The following is a 20762-nucleotide window of genomic DNA, read 5'->3' as shown; positions in this document are numbered from 1 at the left end:
GCATGTCATCCAAAAAGATTCCTCTATGCCCAATGTCAAATAGTGTGTTCCCTATATTTTCTTCTGCGAGTTTTATAGTTTCAGGTCTCACCTTCAGGTCTTTGATCCATTTTGAGTTAATTTTTGTGAATGGCAATAGCAGATGGTCCACTTTCATTCTTTTGCATGTGGCTGTCCAGTTTTCCCAACACCATTTATTGAAGAGACTTTCCTTTCTCCATTGTATGTTCTTAGCTCCTTTGTCAAAAATTAGCTGTCCATATATGTGTGGTTTTATTTCTGTGCTTTCAATTCTGTCCCATTGATCTGTGTGTCTGTTTTTGTACCAGTACCATGCTGTTTTGATTACTATTGCTTTGTAGTATGTTTTGAAGTCAGGGATTGTGATGGCTCCAGCTTTGTTCTTTTTTCTTAGGATTGCTTTAGCTATTCGCGTCTTTTGTTGCCCCATATGAACTTTAGTATTCTTTTTTCTATTTCCGTGAAGAATGTCATTAGGATTCTGATTGGGATTGCATTGAATCTGTGGATTGCTTTAGGTAATATAGACATTTTAACTATGTTTATTCTTCCAATCCACGTGCATGGGATATCTTTCCATTTCTTTATGTCGTCATCTATTTCTTTCAATAATGTCTTGTAGTTCTCATTGTATAGGTCTTTCACCTCCTTGGTAAGATTTATTCCTAGATATTTTATTCTTTTTGATGCAATTGTAAATGGTATTATCTTTTTGAGCTCTCTTTCTGTTAGTTCATTATTAGCATACAGAAATGCAACAGATTTTTGTAGATTGATTTTGTACCCTGCAACTTTGCTGTAGTTGTTGATTATTTCTAATAGTTTTCCAATGGATTCTTTAGGGTTTTCTATATATAAAATCATGTCATCTGCAAATAGTGAGAGTTTCACTTCTTTGTAACCTATTTGGATTCCTTTTATTCCTTTTTCTTGCCTAATTGCTCTGGCCAAAACCTCCAGTACGATGTTGAATAGGAGTGGTGAGAGTGGGCAGCCCTGCCTCAGTCCTGTTCTCAGAGGAACGGCTTTCAGTCTTTCCCCATTGAGTATGATGTTGACTGTGGGTTTGTCATAAATAGACTTTATTATGTTGAGATACTTTCCTTCTACACCCATTTTGTTGCGAGTTTTTATCATAAATGGATGTTGTATCTTGTCAAATGCCTTCTCTGTGTCTATTGAGATGACCATGTGGTTTTTATTCTTTGTTTTGTTGATGTGATGTATCATGTTGATTGATTTGCGGTTGTTGAACCATCCCTGCGTCCCTGGTATAAATCCTACTTGATCATGGTGTATGATCTTTTCAATGTATTGCTGTATTCGGTTTGCCAATATTTTGTTGAAGATTTTTGCATCTATGTTCATCAGCGATATTGGCCTGTAATTTTCCTTCTTTGTATTGTCTTTGTCTGGCTTTGGTATCAGGGTGATGTTGGCCTCGTAGAATGATTTAGGAAGTGTTCCATCTTCCTCTATTTTTTGGAATAGTTTGAGAAGGATGGGTATTAAATCTTCTTTGAATGTTTGGTAAAATTCACCGGAGAAGCCATCTGGTCCTGGACTTTTATTTTTTGGGAGGTTTTTGATTACTATTTCAGTCTCTTTACTTGTGATTGGTCTATTCAGATTCTCCATTTCTTCTTGGTTCAGTTTTGGGAGGTTATATGAGTCTAAGAATTTATCCATTTCTTCTGGATTGTCCAATTTGTTGGCATATAATTTCTCATAGTATTCTCTTATAATCCTCTGTATTTCCGTGGTATCCATTGTAATTTCTCCTCTTTCATTTCTAATTTTATTTACTTGAGCCCTGTCTCTTTTTTTCTTAGTAAGCTTGGCTAAGGGTTTGTAAATTTTGTTTATCTTCTCAAAGAACCAACTCTTTGTTTCATTAATCCTTTCTACTGTTTTTTTGGTCTCAATTTCATTTATTTCTGCTCTGATTTTTATTATTTCTCTCCTTCTGCTGACTTTGGGCTTTGTTCTTTTTCTAGTTCAATTTAAGGTTGCTTATTTGGGCTTTTTCTTGTTTGTTAAGGTGGGCTTGTATCGCTATGAGTTTCCCTCTCAGGACCACTTTTGATGCATCCCATATGGTTTGGTATGGCATATTTTCATTTTCCTTTGTTTCCAGATATTTTTTGATTTCTCCTTTAATTTCATCAATGATCCATTGGTTGTTCAGGAGCATGTTGTTTAATCTCCACATTTTTGTCACTTTCCCAGTTTTTTTTTCATGGTTGATTTCCAGTTTCATAGCATTATTGTCTGAAAAGATGCTTGTTATGATTTCAATCTTCTTAAATTTATTGAGGCTTGCTTTGTTTCCCAACATATGGTCTATCCTTGAGAATGTTCCATGCGCGCTTGAGTAGAATGTGTAGTCAGCTGTTTTTGGATGGAGTGCTCTGTATATGTCTACTAGGTCCATCTCATCCAGTTTTTCATTTAAGTCTACTATTTCTTTATTGACTTTTTGTCTGGATGATCTATCCATTGATGTAAGTGGGGTATTAAGATCCCCTCCTATTATTGTGTTGTTGTTAATGTCTCCTTTTAGGTTTGTTAATAGTTGCTTTATGTACATTGGTGCTCCTATGTTGGGTGCATATATATTTATAAGTGATATGTCTTCTTGGTGGAGTGTCCCTTTTATCATTATATATTTCCCTGCTTTGTCTCTCTTAACCTGTTTTATCTTGAAGTCTACTTTCTCTGATATAAGTATGGCAACACCTGCTTTCGTTTGTCATTAGCTTGGAGTATTGTCTTCCATCCTTTCACTCTGAGCCTGTGCTTGTCTTTAGAGCTGAGATGTGTTTCCTGGAGGCAGCATATTGTTGGGTCTTGCTTTTTAAACCATCCTGCCACTCTGTATCTTTTGATTGGAGAGTTCAATCTATTTACATTTAGGGTAATTATTGATATATGAGGGCTTAATGTTGCTGTTTTGTCACTTATTCTCTGGTTCTTTTGCATTTCCTTTGTTTCTTGTCCCATTTGTTTCGGACTGCCAATTCAGTTTGGTTCTTCTGTCTTATGACTCTTCTAGTTTTCTCATTGTTTATCATATGTGATTTTGTGTTGATTATTTGTTTAGTGGTTACCTTGAGGTTTGTATAAAAAATCTTGTGTATGAGATAGTCCATTATCTGATAGCCTCCTATTTCCTTATACTAAGTCAATTCAGTCACTTTCCTCTTTGCCTTCTAAGTCGTTCTTGTTATACCTTATTCTATCTTGTGTTGTGGGTGTGTGTTTACAGTGATAAGGTTAAATTTATTTTTGGTGAATTCCTTCCTTTGATCTTTGATTTTGCTATTTAAGTGGTTGCTAACCTATTCCGGTAAAGATCTACTATTTTTCTGAGTTTGTCTACCTATTTTTCTTCTTGCTCCAAGCTTTGTATTCCCTTTCTCTTTTTTTTTTCAGGCCTGAGGGCCTTCTTGAGTATTTCTTGTAGTGGGGGGTCTCGTGGCCATGAACTCCCTTAGCTTTTGTTTATCTGGGAAAGTTACTATTTCTCCATCATATTTGAAGGATATTTTTGCTGGATAAGAGTATTCTTGGCTGAAAGTATTTGTTTTTCAGTATTTTGAATATATCATTCCAGTCTCTCCTAGCCTGTAAAGTTTCTGTTGAGAAATCCGCTGAGAGCCTGATGGGAGTTCCTTTGTATGTTATCTTTTGTTTTTGTTTAGCTGCCCTTAATATTGTTTCTTTGTCATTGACTCTGGCTAGCCCTACCACTAGATGTTGTGGAGTGGGCCTTTGCCTGTTGACGTATTTAGGTAATCTGTTGGCTTCGCTTACTGGTATTTCCTGCTTCTTCCCCAGATTTGGGAAGTTCTCAGCTATTATTTCTTTGAATAGGCTCTCTGTTCCTCTTTCCCTCTCTTCTCCCTCAGGAATGCCTATAATTCTTATGTTACATTTCCTAATAGAGTCAGATATTCCTCGGAGACTTTCTTCATTTCTTTTTAGTCTTAGTTCTCTCTCCTCTTCCATCTGGAGCATATCTGTATTCCTATCCTCTATAATGCTAATTCTTTCCTCCATGTTGTCAGCTCTGTTCTTTAAAGATTCCAGGTTCTCCTTTATCTCCTCCATTGTGTTCTTCATCTCCATCAGCACTGATTGGTTTTTCTTTGTTATTTCAACCTCTTTTGTGAAGAAACTCCTAATCTCATTGAATTGCTTGTGCTGTCTTGTATTTCATTGAGTTTTTTAATGATAGCTATTTTGAAATCTCTGTCATTTAGGTTATGGGTTTCTGTGTCTTCAGCGTTGGTTTCTGGGTGCTTGTCATTTTCCTTCTGGTCTGGTGATTTCATGTACCATTGCATGTTGGTTCCTGTATTGGCTTTGTTTTTCCTCATCCTGGAAATATCTGGTTGCAATTTCCACCCACTGCCACTGTGTGGGGGTAAAGGGCTGCGTAATCTGTGCCCCCTGCACTCTGCCCTAGCTGTTCGCTGCGATCCCCAGGGTCTGGCTTGTGGGCGGGGGAGGTGCTCTCTCTTTTGCCCGCTGGGTCCGTGGCGTGGGGAGCTTCTCGTTCGCCCCTCGGTATCCGCTCTCCTGGGGTGCTCAGATGTTGATGGTACCCCGTAGCAGTTCTGAGTGCTCTGTGTGGGAGTTTCCCATTGGTGGAGAGAGCCGGAAGGGCTATGGTTTCCCCGCAGAGGGCCGCCCCTACCCCCTCACTGGGAGCCATGTGGACTGGGATCGCTGATCTGATGGGGAGGGAGAGGAGTTCTCCTTACCTCTCCTCACTTCCTCCGGGGGCCTAGCACGTTCCTCTCTCAGATGTGCAGCAGTGTGGATCTTTCTGACCTTGCTTTTCACTGTCTAGGATTCTGTTGTTGGTCTGTGACTGTTCCTTTTGTTGTATCTTATTGGGGGAAGAGTTTACGGGAAAGCTCACTCCACCGTGACGCTGACGTCACTCCTCCCATTCATGTTTTAATGAATATCCTTGAACTGAAGTCATTTTGAATATTTTAATAATTTCTTTAAAGTTTTAAATATCTGTTTGAGTAGAATACGTTCACTTTTGTAAAAATTAAAACTACAGAAATATATAAACTAAGAAGTGTAAAAACTCCTATTTCTCACCTATCTCCCAACTTTTGTCCTTGTCCATGGTAAAATTTGGTGTGTCATCTCCTAGACTGTTTCCTGTGCTTTACATACATATTTCTCCACCTGTACAAATAGGTTGGATATATTTTTGGTGTATTTATTGGCTATGTTTCTGATTTCCCCGCTCTTTTACAGTTTAGTAGTTGTAAACATTGGTTTCTCGATATTCCTTACATACTGAGGGTACCATCTTTTGTCTGTTATACATCCATGGAAAACATTTCCCTACCACATTGTTTATTTATTTATTCATTTGTTTGTTTCTTTCTTTGTTTTTTTGCTAACATCTGTCAATCCTCCTCTTTTTGCTGAGGAAGACTGGCCCTGGGCAAACATCCATGCCCATCTTCCTCCACTTTATATGGGACGCCACCACAGCATGGCTTGATAAGCAGTGCGTCAGTGCGCGCCCGGGATCCGAACCCCAGGTCACCACAGCAGAGTGAGTGCACTTAACCCCTACGCCACTGGGCCGCTCAGCCACATTGTTCATTTAATCTGGATCAGTGCTTGTCTTCCCAGATGTCAGTAACACTTCAGGTGGGAAATGGCTCTATGTGACAGGCTGTTCAGGACCTCCTGGACCCCCGGGGCAACAACCATTAGGACAAGACAAAGCAAGAAACAAAACCCATCCCGCGTGTTTCCAGATGCATCCTGGGGTAAGGACAGCTCCAGCTGAGGACCGCTGATGTCCTGGTCAGAGTTATCTGCTATGGTCTCCTATCACGTTAAAGCTGTTTCTGTAGTTTGTCGTACCTGATGGTACAGTTTAGTGCCTTTGTCTGTTCCTCTTGGTCAGACTGTGAAGGTTTCTGACTGTTACAGGTCTTTCCAGACAGCCAGCCCTTGACTCCATTGCTCAGGTCTACGTTGTTGTTCCTGCCTCGTGAATCCTCTCTTCGTTCTTCTGTCTTTGGTTTTATTGTGGTGGTGTTCTGGCTCCTGGAGGGAAGTGCTCAGCTTCTTCGTGTACAGGTGATATTCCCTGATACCTGCAGTGGAGGCTGTGTCCCTTCGTCTGTCCCTTTGTCCCCACACCATGGATTTGCCTCATGCTGCTCTCCTTGCTGTTCATTTCTAAAGAGTTTGTCTGTCTGCATGGATCCCCCCTTTAACCTGAGAGATTTAGAAGAGCGTGGACAGATTTTCAAGTGGATAGGTTGGGGGAGGGGAGCCAATATTTTGTGATTATTTTTTACTTTTATTGCTTGAAGGTCCAGTAATATGGTCACTTATAGATTTCTGCTTTGTGGACAATTTAGAGATTTCATTGTGGCTTAGCACACAGTCCATTGTGGTGATTGTTTCATTGTGGTTTGAGGAGAATGCATCCTCTCCACTAGTTGCTTACGTTGTTGTACCTCGGGCTGAGGCCAGATCTAGCTTTTTTGTGTTCGTCAGCAGATCTGTTTCCTAACTTACTGTATCACTTGACCCGTGGATTTCTTTTTTTTTTTTAATTTTATTTATTTATTTATTTATTTTTCCCCCAAAGCCCCAGTAGATAGTTGTATGTCATAGCTGCACATCCTTCTAGTTGCTGCATGTGGGACACGGCCTCAGCATGGCCGGAGAAGCGGTGCATCGGTGCGCGCCCGGGATCCGAACCTGGGCCGCCAGCAGCGGAGCGCGCGCACTCAACCGCTAAGCCATGGGGCCGCCCCATGACCTGTGGATTTCTAAGAGAGGTAAGGTAGGTTTCCCTGTGATTCTGGAGGTGCCTGTGTCTTCTTGTTTGTCCAGTTTTGCTTTATGTTTCAAGACCATATTGTTAGGTGCGTAAGTGTTCCTGACAGTTATCAACACAGAAAACCCCTTTTTGTCCGTTTAAAGTCTTATTTCTTTATCTCCTCATTTTCAACCATATTATATCCCTTTATTTTATGACTATATTTCAACTCGAGAGCCTTCGTCTTTTTATAGAGCAATTTCATCCATTCACAATTGTGATTATTGATAAATTGGAAGTTGAGTCTACCATTTAATTTAATTTTTAATTTGTTAGGCTTTCTCATGATTTTTCTATTCTTCTAGTGGGTGTCTTTCAGCTTTTAGGAACAACAGTTTCTGCCTTTCTTTCTGTAAATGTTTAGAGTTGATCAGTTCCTGTGTTCTACACTCTCAGCTCCTCACCTTCCACTCCCCAGCTTGAGACTGTCTGATCTCAGTTCTGTGTTCTTATTTTCCCCATCAAGCAACCATGATTGGATGTAAATATACGTTTTATCGGTTACTTTGTTCACCACTATTTATTGTATGCAAATTTTTCCTCCTTTTTGGAAATATTTGATGCTATTTTGGAACTCATATGACAGTGAAATTTTGAGAGGAATCGAGTCTGAGATACTCCTTAGGTGCCGATGCTGGGGAGCTAGCACCTAAGCTCTTAAAGTTGCGTCGGTGTGTCTGCAGAGTGAGGATGAGGTCAGAGATGTTTAAAAACGTGGAATTGAATGAGGTTTCCTGGAGACACTGCAGCTGTGGAAGGGCCCCGGGCCCAGCCTAGGAGCAGGCAGTGTTTGCAGAGGTGTAGCTGAAGAGGGTCCAGGAAAGGGGACTGAAATGGTGGAGCATGAGGTTGCAGGAGCCACGAGGGGAAAAGGGTATTGCAGAAAGGAGGGGTGCTCAGCTGGGTGGGATACAGCTCCGATCAGAATGGAGAGAAGATGGCTGGACTCGGCCACGTGGGATCACTAGTGACCTCAGTCTCCTTGAGAGGGTGGGAATGAAGCTGGGTCTAGAGTGGGGGAAGGGGAGCCATGGGAGGGCAGTAGGGATGAGGCACTTTACTTAAGAGGTTTCGCCATGAAGGGGAGTCGGGCAAGTGGACAGTAGCCAAAAGGGAGCATGGGTCCAAGGGAGAGTTTGTTTGTAAGGTGGAGATGAGCTAGCAGGTGCTGCAGGGAGGACCGGATGGAGAGGAGGAGGCTGAGGGCCCGGGAGGAGCGTGCTGGGCCCTGAGGAGGTGCAGGGCTGGGCTCCGCCGCCTGGGGAGGCGCAGAGAGCAAGAGGACAGCTGTGCTGGTGGAAAGGGCGCCCTGCGCCTCTGCTCCTGTATTCCTGGAGCGTGAGGTGGGCAGTGGCTGGGAGTGGAGGGGCGATGCAGGAGGTGTTAGGTGAGCGGCAGGGGGAAGAGGGGGAGGAAGAGAGGGCGCCCTGGCTGGGTCTCCATGGCCCACCCGGAGCCCCCCACTGGGGTCCCCGGTCACCAGCTGTTGTCTCTCTTTGATGTCTTCCTCAAAATGTCGGCTCTCTTGATGGTTCCCAGGACTATTATGAATTTGTTCATCAATGAAGGAATCTTTGGGTCATTTTTTAGGGATTTTATGTCAAAGGGGCTCTACATATGTTTATTCAGTCCATCATCTTTACCCAATCACTTTGTTTTTGGACAGAGTCCGTACAACAGAGCAGCCGGGCCAGTGGCCTGCAGGTTCCAGGGTTCGGGGGGTTTGCCCTCCAGAAAGCCGGTGCTGATTGGCATTCTCACAGGACGTGGTGCTCTGTCCCTGAGCCCGCTCTAACTCTGGGTGTCTCGACGTTGTAAATCCTGGGGAAGTTCTGTCAGGGCCCATCGTCGGCATTTCTGTGACCAGTGAGGGCGAACATTTTCCGTGTTCATTATCAGTCACTTCCCTGACTGTGCTGTCGCCTGCCTTGCTCACTGAGCTCCAAACCTTCCTGGTGAAACCAGGACGTTCACTCTCTATCCAGTGTGATTGCACGTTCCCTCAGTGTGCCCCTTGAGTTCTTGCTTCAAAAATATCTGCTTTCTTCACATTCTTTGATTCCTTGTATATATAATCTAGATTTAATCTGGAGCTTTAAAAATGTTTTATTGTGGAAAACCTTGAACATTCACAAATTAAACAGAAAAGTGTGATAGCCCCCCATGTCCCTATTACCCAGCTTCAACATTTGTCAATATTTGGATATTCTTGTTTCATCCCTATTTCTACCCACTCCCTACCTTCCATTGATTAATTTTTAATTAATAGATTGTTTTTTAGGAAAGTTTTAGATGGACAGAGAAATTCAGCAGATAGTGCAGAGCATTTCTCCCTCCTCCCCTGCAGTTTCCCCTACTGTTAACATCTTGCATGACCACCTGTGTTAGTGCGGTTCATTCCTCACAGGTGAGGAGCTGATGCTGCTACAGTGTTCGTAACCAAGTCCGTAGTTTACATTAAGGTTTGCTGTCTCGCTGTCATGTGCTTGGACTTTGACAAATGCATAATCTCATGTATCCACCACAACAGTATCCCACAGAAGAGTTGGATTGCCCTAAAAGTCCCTGTGCTCTGCCTCTTCGTTCCTTGCCTCCCAACTCCTGGCAACACTGATCTTTATAGTGTTTCCATACTTTTGCCTTTTCTAGAATGTCGTGTAATTGGAATACATGAAAACTATGGAACAGAGTATATAGCCTTTTCAGGTTGGCTTCTTTCACTTATCAATATGTATTTAAGGGTCCACTATGTCTTTTTGTGGCTTAATAGCTCATTTCTTTTTTTTTATCCCTTTTTGTATATTGAGTTAAAATATACATAACAAAAAAGTGTGCCATCTTAACCATTTTTAACTGTACACTTCAGTGGCGTTAAATACATTTACACTATTGTACAGTCATCACCACCATTCATCCCCATAACTCTGGTAAATCTGAAACTCTATACCTATTAAACAATAACTCTCCCTTCTCCCCTCCCCCCAGCCCTTGGCAGCCACCATTCCACTTTGCATCTCTTATGATTTTGACTACTCTCAGTTCCTCATGTTAGTGGAATCATACAGTATTTATCTTTTTGTGACTGGCTTATTTCTGTTAGCATAATGTCCCCAAGGTTAATCCATATGTGGCATATTGCAGAATTTGCTTCCTTTTTAAGGCTGAATAATATTCCATTGTGTGGATATACTACATTTTGTGTATCCATTCATGCGTCAGTGGACACTGGGGTTGCTTCCATGTTTTCTATTGTGAACAATACTGCTATGAACATGGATGTACAAATATCTCTTCAAGGCTGTGCTTTCAGATCTTTTGGGTGTATATCCAGAAGTGGAATTGCTGGATCACGTGATAATTCTATGTTCAATTTTTTGAGGAACATCCATATTGTTTTCCATAGTGGCTGCACCATTTTATGTTCCTGTCAACAGTGTACCAGGGTTCCAATTTTGCCGCACCCTAGCCAACACTTGTTGTTTTCTGTCTTTTCCATAGCACTCATCTTAGTGGGTGTGAGGTGGTGTCTCATTGTGGTTTTGATTTTCATTTCCCTAATAATTAGTGGTGTTGAGCATCTTTTCATGTGCTTATATGCCATTTGTAAGTCTTCTTTGGAGAAATGTCTCTTCAAGTCCTTTGCCCATATTTGAATTGGCTTGTTTTTTAGTTGTTTAGTTTTAGGACTTCTCTGTATATTCTGGATATCAGTCTCTTGTCAGAAACATGATTTGCAAATATTTTCTCCCTCTCTTGGGTTGCCTTTTTACTCTGTGGATAGTGCCTCTTGATGTACCAACTTACAAAATTTTCATGGAGCCCAATTTGTCCATTGTTTTTCTTTCGTTACCTGTGCCTTTGGTGTCATATCCAAGAAATCATTGCCAAGTCCGGTGTCGTGAAGATTTTGTCCTATGTTTTCTTCTAAGAGTTTTCGTGTTTGAGGTCTTACATTTATGTCCTTGATCCATTTTCAGTTAATTTTTGTATATGGTGTTGGATGGGGTCCAGCTTCAATCTTTTGCATGCGGATATCCAGTTTTCCCAGCACCATTTGTTGAAAAGAAACCTTTCTCCGTTGCGTGGTCTTGGCACCCTTGTGAAAAATCACTTGACCGTATATGTGAGGCTTTGTTTCTCGGCTCCCTGTTCTATGCCATTGGTCTCTATGTCTGTCTTTATGCCAATACCATACTGTTGATTACTGTAGCTTTGTAGTAAGTTTTGAAATCAGGAAGTGTGTGTCCTCCAGTTTTGTTCTTTTTCAGGATTGTTTTGGCTATTATGAGTCCCTTGAGATTCCATGTGAATTTTAGGATGGGTTTATCTATTTCTGCAAAAAACATCATTAGGATTTGGATAGGGATTACATTGAATCTGTAGATTGCTTTGGGTAATATTGACACTTTACCAATAGTAAGCCTTCCAATCCATGAACATGGGATATGTGTCCATTTATGTATGTCTTCTTTAATTTCTTTCTGAAATGTTTTATAGTTTCTATGGTGCAAGCCTTTCACCTCCTTGGTTAAGTTAATTCCTAAGCATGTTATTCTTTCTGATACTATTATGAATGAATTGTTTTTGTAATTTCCTTTTCAGAGAGCTCATGGTTCATGTATAGAAATGCAACTGATTTTTGTGTTGACTTTGTATCTTGCTACTTTCCTGAATTCGTGTTAGGTCAAACGGCTTTTTTGTGGAGTCTTTCGTGTTTTCTACATATGAGATGATATCGTCTTCCAACAGAGACCATTTTACTTCTTTCTTTCCAATTTGGAAGCCTTTTATTTATTTATTTTTATTGCCTCATGGTTCTGGCTTGAACTTTCAGTACTGTGTTGAATAGAAATGGTGAAAGTGGGCATCCTTGCCTTGTTCCTGATCTTAGAGGAAAAGCTTTCAGTCTTCCGTCATTGAGTATTATGTTTGCTGTGTGTTTTTCATATATGGCTTTTATTATGGTGAGGCACTTTCCTCCTATTCTAGTTTGTTGAGTGTTTTATCATGAAAGGGTGTTGAATTATGTCAAATGGTTTTTCTGCATCCATTGAGATGGTCATGTTTTTTTCCCCTTCATTTTATTGATGTGGCATATTACACTGATCGATTTTTGTATGTTGAACTCCCGTTGTATACCAGGAATAAATTTCACTTGGTCGTAGTGTATAATTCTTTTAATACGCTGTTCAATTCAGTTTGCTAGTACTTTGTTGAGGATTTTTGCATCTATGTTCATCGGGTGTAATGGTCTGTAATTTTATTTTCTTTTAGTGTCCTTGTCTAGTGTTGGTATCAGGGTAATGCTGGCGTCGTAAAATGAGTTTGGAAGTGTTCCCTCTTTTTCAACATTTGACAGAGCGTAAGAAGGCTTGTTTTTAATACTTCTTTATAGGTTTGGTAGAATTCACCAGTGCAGTCATCTGGTCCTGGGTTGTACTTTGTTGAGAGATTTTTTTTTTAGATTTCTTGAAATATTAGTGACATATAACATATGTAAGTTTTCGTGTTCAAGATGATGATTTGTGAAAGGATTACCACAGTACGGTGAGTTAGCACCTCCATTCCCTCCCATAATTAACTTCTTTCTTCTAGTCATCACTTTTTTTTTTCCCCTTTTCTCCCCAAAGCCCCAGTAGATAGTTGTACATCATAGTTGCACATCCCTCTAGTTGCTGTATGTGGGACGCCGCCTCAGCATGGCCAGACTAGCGGTGCATCGGTGCGCGCCTGGGATCAGAATCCGGGCTGCCAGTAGCGGAGCACGTGCACTTAACCACCAAGCGACGGGGCTGGCCCCCGTCTAGTCATTACTTTTAAGATCTATTCTCTTAACAACTCTTGAGTATATAATATAGTCTTGTTAATTATGGTCATCATGCTATACATTAGATCCCCAGAACTTATTCATTTCACAGTTAGAAATTTGCGCACTTTGACTCACATCTCCCCATTTCCCCCACCCGCGAGGCCCTGGCAAACACCATTCTAGTCTCTATTCCTTTTTTTGTTTGTTTTTGTGAGGAGGACTAGCCCTGAGCTAACATCTGATGCCAATCCTCCCCTTTTTTCTTGAGGAAGACTGGCCCTGGGCTAACATCCGTGCCCATCTTCCTCTACTTTATATGGGACGCTGCCACAGCATGCCTTAACAAGCGGTGCTTCGGTGCATGCCCGGGATCTGAACCTGCAAACCCCGGGCCGCCGCAGCAGAGCGCGTGCAGTTAACCGCTGCACCACCAGGCGGCCCCGAGTCTCTATTCCTTTGAGTTGGGCTTTTTTAGATTTCACATATGTGTGAGAACATATAGTATTTATCTTTCTCTGTCTGACTTATATTGCTTAGCATAATGCCTCAAGGTCCATCTATGTTGTCGCAAAATGCAGGATTTCATTCTCTTCCGTGGCTAAATAATGTTCCATTATATATTTCGTGTATATATACATATATCTCACATTTTCTTTATCTGTTTATCCATTGATGGACACATGGATTGTTTCTATGTCCTCAGTTTGTGAATAATGCTGAAATGAACATGGGGGTGCAGATATCTCTTCAGAATAGTGATTTCAATTCCTTTGGATATACAACCAGAAGTGGAATTGCTCATTTATATAGTATTTCTGTTTTTATTTTTTTGAGAAAATTCCATATTTTTTCCATAGTGACTGTAGCAATTTACATTCATACCAAAAGTGCACAGGGTTCTCTTTTCTACACAGCCTCGCCAACACTTGTTGTCTGTTGTCTCTTTGAGAAGAACCATTCTAGCAGGTGTGAGGTGATATCTCATTGTAGTTTTGATTTCGTTTCCCTGATGATGAGTGATTACAAGCATCTTCTCATGTACCTGTTGACCAGTTTTATGTCTTCTTTGGAAAAGTATCTATTCAGGTCTTTGACCATTTTCATATTGTTTCGTTGGTTTCTTTGCTTTTGAGTTGTAAGAGTTTCTTATATATTGTGGATATTAACCCCTTTAGTTTGCCGATTGTTTCTTTTGCTGTGCAGAAGCTTTTTAGATTGATGTCATCCCACTTGTTAAGTTTTGCATTTGTTGCTTGCACTTTTGATGTTACATCCAAAAAAATCATTGTCAAGACCGGTTTCATGGGGTTTTTTCTCTATGTTTTCTTCTAGTTGTTTCATATTTGCTGTCTTACATTTAAGTCTTTTATTCAATTTGGTATCATTTTTAGAGTGGTGTAAAATAGGGATCCAATTTCATTTGTCTGCATGTGGTTATCCAGTTTTCCCAACACCATTTATTGTAGAAACTATCCATTCCCCATGGAGTCTTCTTAGCTGACTCGTCAATTGTTAGCAAACTGTATGTGTGTGGTTTTATTTCTGGGCCCTTGATTCTGTTCTATTGGTCTATGTGTCTCTTTTTATACCTGTATCATACCGTTTTTATTACTATAGATTTGTAATAAAGTTTGAAATGGAATTGTGATGCCTTCAGCTTTTTCTTTCTCAGCGTTGCATTGGTTATTTGAGGTCTTTTGTGGATCCATATGAATGTTAGCATTGTTTGTCCTATTTCTGTGAAAAATGCCATGGGAATTTTAATAGGAATTGCATTGAATCTTGAGATGGCATTGGGTAGCATGGACATTTTAACAGTATTAATTCTTCTGATCCACGAACATAAGATATCTTTTCATTTCTTTGTGTCTTTGGTTTCTTTCATCAATGTCTTATAGTTATCAGTGTGTAGACCTTTCACCTTCTTGGTTAAATTTATTTATGAGTATTTTACTGTTTTTGATGCTATTGTAAATAGGATTTTTTTCTTTATATCTTTTTTAAATAGTTCATTGTTAGTGTACAGAAAGGCAACAGATTTCTATATGTTGATTTTGTCTCCTGCAGCTTGAGTGAATTTGTTTATTAGTCCTAACAGTTTGGGGGAGAGTCCTTAGGTATTTCTCTATATAAAATCATATCATCTGCAAACAGAGACCACTTTGTTTCTCCCTTTCCAATTTGGATGCATTATATTTCTTTCTCTGGCCAAATGTCTCTGGTTAAGACTTGTAGGAGTATGTTGAAGAGTGGTATTGAGACTGGGCACCCTTGTCTTGTTCTTTGTCTTAGCAAGAAAGCTTTCAACCTTTCACTGTTCAATATGATGTTAGCTGTGGGTTTGTCATGTAAACCTTTTATTATGTTCCTTCTGTAACCCTTGATTGAGAGTTTTTATCATGAAGGGGTGTTGAATTTTGTCAAACTGCTTTTTCTGCATCGACTGAGATTATTTTATGATTTTTATCTTTCATTCTATTAATGCGGTGTGTCACATTCATTGATTTGCATCATGTTGAACTTGATCATGTTGTTTGACCCTTTTTTTGAGTTTAGATAGTTTTGTTATAATGTGTCTTGGAGAAGAAAGTTTTAGTTTGAAATTTTAGGGTGACAGATCGACTTCAGGACCTTGGATGTCTAAATCTCTCCCCAGATTTGGGAAGATGTCAGCTGCTTTTTTTTTTTTAGATTTTTTTTTTTTTTTTTGTGAGGAAGATCAGCCCTGAGCTAACATCCGGGCTAATCCTACTCTTTTTTTGCTGAGGAAGACTGGCTCTGAGCTAACATCTATTGCCAATCCTCCTCCTTTTTTTCCCCAATGCTCCAGTAGATAGTTGCATGTCATAGTTGCACATCCTTCTAGTTGCTGTATGTGGGACGCGGCCTCAGCATGGCCAGACAAATGGTGTGTCAATGCGCACCCGGGATCCGAACCTGGGCCGCCGGTAGCGGAGCACACGCATTTAACCGCTAAGCCCTGGGACCGGCCCAGCTGCTATTTTTTTAAGTAAACTTTCTTTTCCTTTCTCCCTGTCTTCTCCTCTGGTACTTTAATAATGCTTATCTGTTTCTTTTCATGGTATCCCGTAATTCACACTGCCTTTCCCCGTTCCCATCCATTCCTGTTTTACTTTTTGCTTCTTTGGATGATTTCAAATGACACATCTTCTAGTTCACTAATTATTTCTTGTACATGGTTGAATCTGATTTCGAAGCTTGCTATTGAATTTTTCAGTTCAGTCATTGTGTTCTTCAACTCTAGAATTTCTGTTTGTTTTTCCTTAAGGATTTCTGTTTCTATGTTGAACTTCTCACTTGCTCATGCACTGTTTCCTTATTTCATTTAGTAGTCTATCTGTGTTTCCTTATAGTTTTATGAATTTCTCAAAGAGGGTTGTTCTGAAGCCTTTGTCACATAGTTCCTATATCTCCATTTCTTGGTCGGTCATTGGAGTTTTATTCTTTTTCTTTGGTGGTGTCATGGGTCTTTGAGTATTCATGATCCTTGTGGCCTCCATTGGTGTCTGCAAATTTGAAGAAGTAGGCACCTCTTCCACTCTTTACAGACTGGCTTTAGCAAACCAAAGCCTTCACAGTCAGCCCATCTAGGGGTCCTGGGTAGGCCATCTGGTGGTGTCCAGGGGCAGGCTTGCTGCTGGAGTCCTTGGGCAGCCTGGTACTGGGGTGAGTGGAGAGCTTGGGTCCACAGTATTGTGTCTGGCCCTGGGCACAGCTGGGACCCTGAGTTCATGAGTAGCTCCACTGGCGCCTGGTTTGGCAGGTCCTGATTGAGAGCCTGCAGCCACAGGAGTCATCCAGGGCCATGGGAGTTGGCCAGTGCTGGGATGAGCTGAGAGCCTTGGTTCACGGGAGCCTGCCAGGACCCTGGCACCATGAGAGACAGCTTGTGCTGGGGTAGGCCAGAAGTCTGGATTCCTGGGAGCCTGCTGGGGGCTTGGGGCCACAGGAGCTGCCTGAGGCTGCAGGAGCCAGCAGGTGCTGGGTCAAGATGGAAGCCTGGGTTCATGGGAGCCTGCTGGTGCCTGGTGCCATGGGAGCTGCCTAGGGCTGCCTGAGTCAGCAAGCACCTGGGTGAGCGGGGGGCCTGGTTTTGTGGGAGCCTGCCAGGAGCCTGGTTCCATGAGAGCTGTCTACAGCTGCTGAAACTGGCAGGTGGTGTGGTGAGCCATGGGCCTGAGTTCCCAGTAGCCCCGAGGGAGCCTGATGCCATGGAATCTACCTGGGGTTGCTGGAGCCGGTAAGTGCTGCAGTGACCTGGGGTCCTGGGTTTGTGGGAGCCCACTGCGTGCCCTGTTGCAGAAGCTGCCTCTGGCTGTGGGTGCTGCCTGTGGCTGCCTGTAGGCAGGAACTTGGGTGAGCCAGGGTCTGGATTCACCAGAGCCCACCAGGAGCCTGGTGCCAAGGACACCACTTGGGGTCACAGGAGCCACCTTGGGCTGCTGAAGATGGCAGCCCCTAGGCTGAGATGGGGGCCTGGGTTCCCAGGAGCCTGGTGGGAGCCTGGTGTCAGGGATGCTGCTTGGGGCTGCCAGAGCTGGCATGCTCCAGGGTGAGCCAGGGGCCTGGATTTGCAGAAGCCTACAGGGAGCCAGCTAGGTCCACAGGAGTCAGCCTGGTGCTGGGGCAGGCTGGCTCAGGGGTCTGTGGTGAAGTTGGGCATTCACTTTACTCTCTTATTGTTGGGAAGTTTTTGATTACTGATTCAGTCTGCTTGTTTGTTACTGGTCTGTTCAAGATTTCTGTTTCTCCATGATTTAGCCTTCATAGGTTGTTTCTAGGAATTTATCTATTTTGTCTAGGTTACCCAATTTGTGAGTGTACAGTAGTTCAGAATAGTCTCTTCTGATCTTTTTCTTTCTGAAGCATCAGTTGTAGTGCCTCCTCTTTCATTTCTGATTTACTTTATTTGAGTCATCTCTCTTCTTTTTCCTCGATATTCTATCTAAGGGTTTGTCAATTTTTTTTTTTCAAAAAATCAACTCTTACTTTTATTGATCTTTCATACTCTCTTTCATTTTTTCCCTCTCTCTTCTTGGTGACTTCCATCCTTCTGCTAACTTTGGGTTTCATTTTTTCTTTGTCTAATGCTGTGCGTTGTAAGTCAGGTTGTTTCTTTGACATCTTTCTTCTCTTATAATGTACAAGATTATCACTACAAACTTTGCTCTTAGTACTACTTTTGCTGCGTCCTGTAAGTTTTGGTGTTTTTATTTTTTCTTTTTGTATGTCTGGAGCTATTTTCTAATGTCCCTTTTGTTTTCTTCTTTGATCCAGTGGCTGTTTAAGAGTTTGTTGTTGAATTTCCATGTATTATGAATATTCCAGTTTTCCTTCTGTTATTGACTTCTAGTTTCATGCCATTGTATTTGGAAAAGATACTCGGTATGGTTTCAGTCTTCTTAATTTTGTTAAGACTTGTTTTGTGACCTAACACTTGATCTGTTCTGGAAAATAGTCCGTGTGCCCTTGAGAAGAGAGTGCATTTTGTTGCTGTTCAGTAAAATGTTCTGTGTATGTCTGATAGGTCCATTAATGTTTTCATGTCTGCTGTTTCCTGATTTTCTGTCTGGATATTCTATCCATTGTTAAAAGTGGGGTACTGATGTGTTCTCTATTTGCAAGTTATGTAACTGAGAAGGCTCTAATATTGAGACTATATAAAGATCTCTTAGAACTCAATTATAAGAAACAAAGAAGCCAATGAAAATGGGTAACCAACTGGAATAGACATGTCTCCAGGAGATACACAGATGGCCAATAAGCACTAGGTAGATGCTTAGTATCATAAATTATTAGGAAAATGCAAATTCAAAGGATAGTGTGATACTATTTCACACTCAAAATGAAGGCTATACTCAACATAATGGGAAATAACAAGTGTTGATAAAGATGTGGAGAAAGGGAAACCCACATAACATTACTGGTGGGAAAGTAAAATGATGCAGCCACTGCAGAAAACAGCTTGGCATTTTTTAAAATCTTAAACCTAGAATTACCATTAACCTGGAGAGTCACATGGTAGGTATGTCCAAAAGAGCATTGGAAACATATGTTCAAAGAAAAACTTGTCCATGGACATTCAAAGCAACATTATTCACAATGGTCCAAAGGTGAAACAAACCCAAATTTCTATCCAGTTATGACTGCATAAACCAAATGTGGCCTATTCATAATATAGGATATTATAGAGCCATAGAAAGGAATAAGGTACTGCTACATGCTCAGCCATGGATGAACCTTGAAACGTGTGCTCACTGAAGCCATCCACAAAGGCCACAGATAGCATGATGCCATTTGAATGCACTGTCCAGAATAGGCAAATCCATAGGGGGAGAAAACAGATGAGTTGTTTCCATGGGCTTGGGTTAGGAGAAAATAGTGCGAATGAGTATGGGTTTGTTTGGGGGTGTTGAAAATGTTCTGGATTTAGATAGTGGGGATAGCCACATGACATAATCATTGTACTAAAAGCCACTGAACTGTATACTTTAAAATGCTCTCAACGGTGTATTCTGTGTTAAGCAGATTTTCCTCGATAAAAATTTTAAAGTTTTTAAATTAATCAGGGTATTGATTAATTTTAATTTAGTTAATTTTAAGTTGGTTGGGATATTTAATAAGGGTAATTAATGGAGTTATTAGGGGTAGGGCATCTTGTAGCCAAGAGAGTAAACATCCCATGAGGGCTATAGAAACAAGTCCTATGATTGTACAAGCAACAGTCTAAAATCCAGTCCGTTTCCATTGTCCCCAACTTGGAGAGACCAGCCATGAAAGTAGGTCAGTGATCTCAGGGGCCTTGGGTATCTGTTCAAGATTTGGGTAATATTATGCAATATTTTAACCTCTTGGGCCATCTGGTGGTGGTAGGTTTGGACTTGTGTGTTGATGTACATTCAGCAAGTGGTTCCAGGAAAGGCACAAACCCCTCCTTCCTTAGCTGGTATAGACACTCTAGGGCCAGGCAGTTTTCTAAAACCATTTAGGCAAGAGACTCATGAGACTGTTGTACAAGGGCTAGGATAGGGTCTTACGGAGTTGTTGTCCATGTTGGGTTAAGGTTGTCGATACTTCTTGGTTGCCTCAGTTACCTGATTTTATGTGGGTAGGGCCACCGCACCTGTGCCCAGTCCAGTCAGTCAGTCCTAGTAGAACTGAACACCCAGTGCTATAGGACTGACAGTGTCTATATGGGTTGGTGGTAGCCAGTCAGGGCAGGAAACTCAGGGGAAGTTTCCTGCGACCTGAGGGAAGCAGGCTGAGAGACAGACAATGATGCATTGCAGAATATAGCCTGGAGAAAGCTGCTCAGAGGGCTGGGGAAGAGAGTAGCTCACTGGGTGAGAGCCTTGTGATATCAGCCCACAGTAAAACCCAAAAGTGGATGCTCCTGGTGTAAAATATTCATTAGCGGTCTTGGAGGTAAAACCAGTAATTTGCATCCATTGACTGGTTACCTGTGCTATATGATTTCAGGGGGTATGGTTAAAGTGTTTGTGGGCCGAGGGATGTTTGTGCCTGGGCACAAAATCACCAAGGTGGCTTCGAAGGCTACCCCAAAATGACCCCTCAAGGAGCAGTTGGGGCAGAAAGTGGGTGGAGCATTTTGAAGAAAGCCTGGGGCAAAGATGATGTTGTTTGATGGAGTTGGCTACAACTGAGTCTCTCCGCGGGGGTAAGCACTTCAGCTGGGGTACAATAGGTGATTGGAGGCCAAGTGACAGACCCTGCGACTCCTGATTCCCAGTGCACAGGCAGCCCACTCAGCCCATTGGACATAAATGGTGGTGGTGTTTGTGAAGCATCTTGCTGGCAGTGTGGAAGGTATAGGGGACGTGTGGTGGGAGACGTCATGATACTGTCGGGAGGAGCTGTGTGTGAGATTACGGTGTTGAGGGGGAAGGACTGGAGGCAGGTGCAGTGGGTGTGTGACCAACAATGGTCAGTGAGGGGACAGCCGGGGGGTAACTGGGGAAAGCAGGGACCAGCAGAAGTCATGTGTTTAAAACAAGACACCAGGCCCAAATG

General features: G+C 41.7%; 1 protein-coding gene across 32 annotated transcripts in view; it reads left to right on the top strand.

The window, feature by feature from the left end:
- The window catches only part of LOC147911264 (ral guanine nucleotide dissociation stimulator-like), a 66690-nt gene that overhangs the window by 5218 nt on the left and 40710 nt on the right, over positions 1–20762 (top strand). The window contains exons 3-4 of one of the 32 annotated variants that reach the window (XR_015551282.1): positions 5487–5831; positions 5998–7382. The exons of 29 other annotated variants lie outside the window; for them this stretch is intronic. The gene's annotated coding sequence lies outside the window, so the exon portion shown is untranslated. Of the gene's footprint in view, positions 1–5486; positions 7383–17428; positions 20559–20762 lie in introns of those variants that run through there. 2 more of the 32 variants (XR_015551281.1, XR_015551289.1) reach the window with 2 other exon arrangements.

Source organism: Ceratotherium simum, unplaced genomic scaffold (genome assembly GCF_057802395.1).
Source record: "Ceratotherium simum simum isolate JZ-2026a unplaced genomic scaffold, ASM5780239v1 HiC_scaffold_44, whole genome shotgun sequence".
In the NCBI taxonomy this organism is placed as follows: Eukaryota; Metazoa; Chordata; class Mammalia; order Perissodactyla; family Rhinocerotidae; genus Ceratotherium; species Ceratotherium simum.
This window is presented reverse-complemented; position numbering and strand designations above follow the sequence as displayed.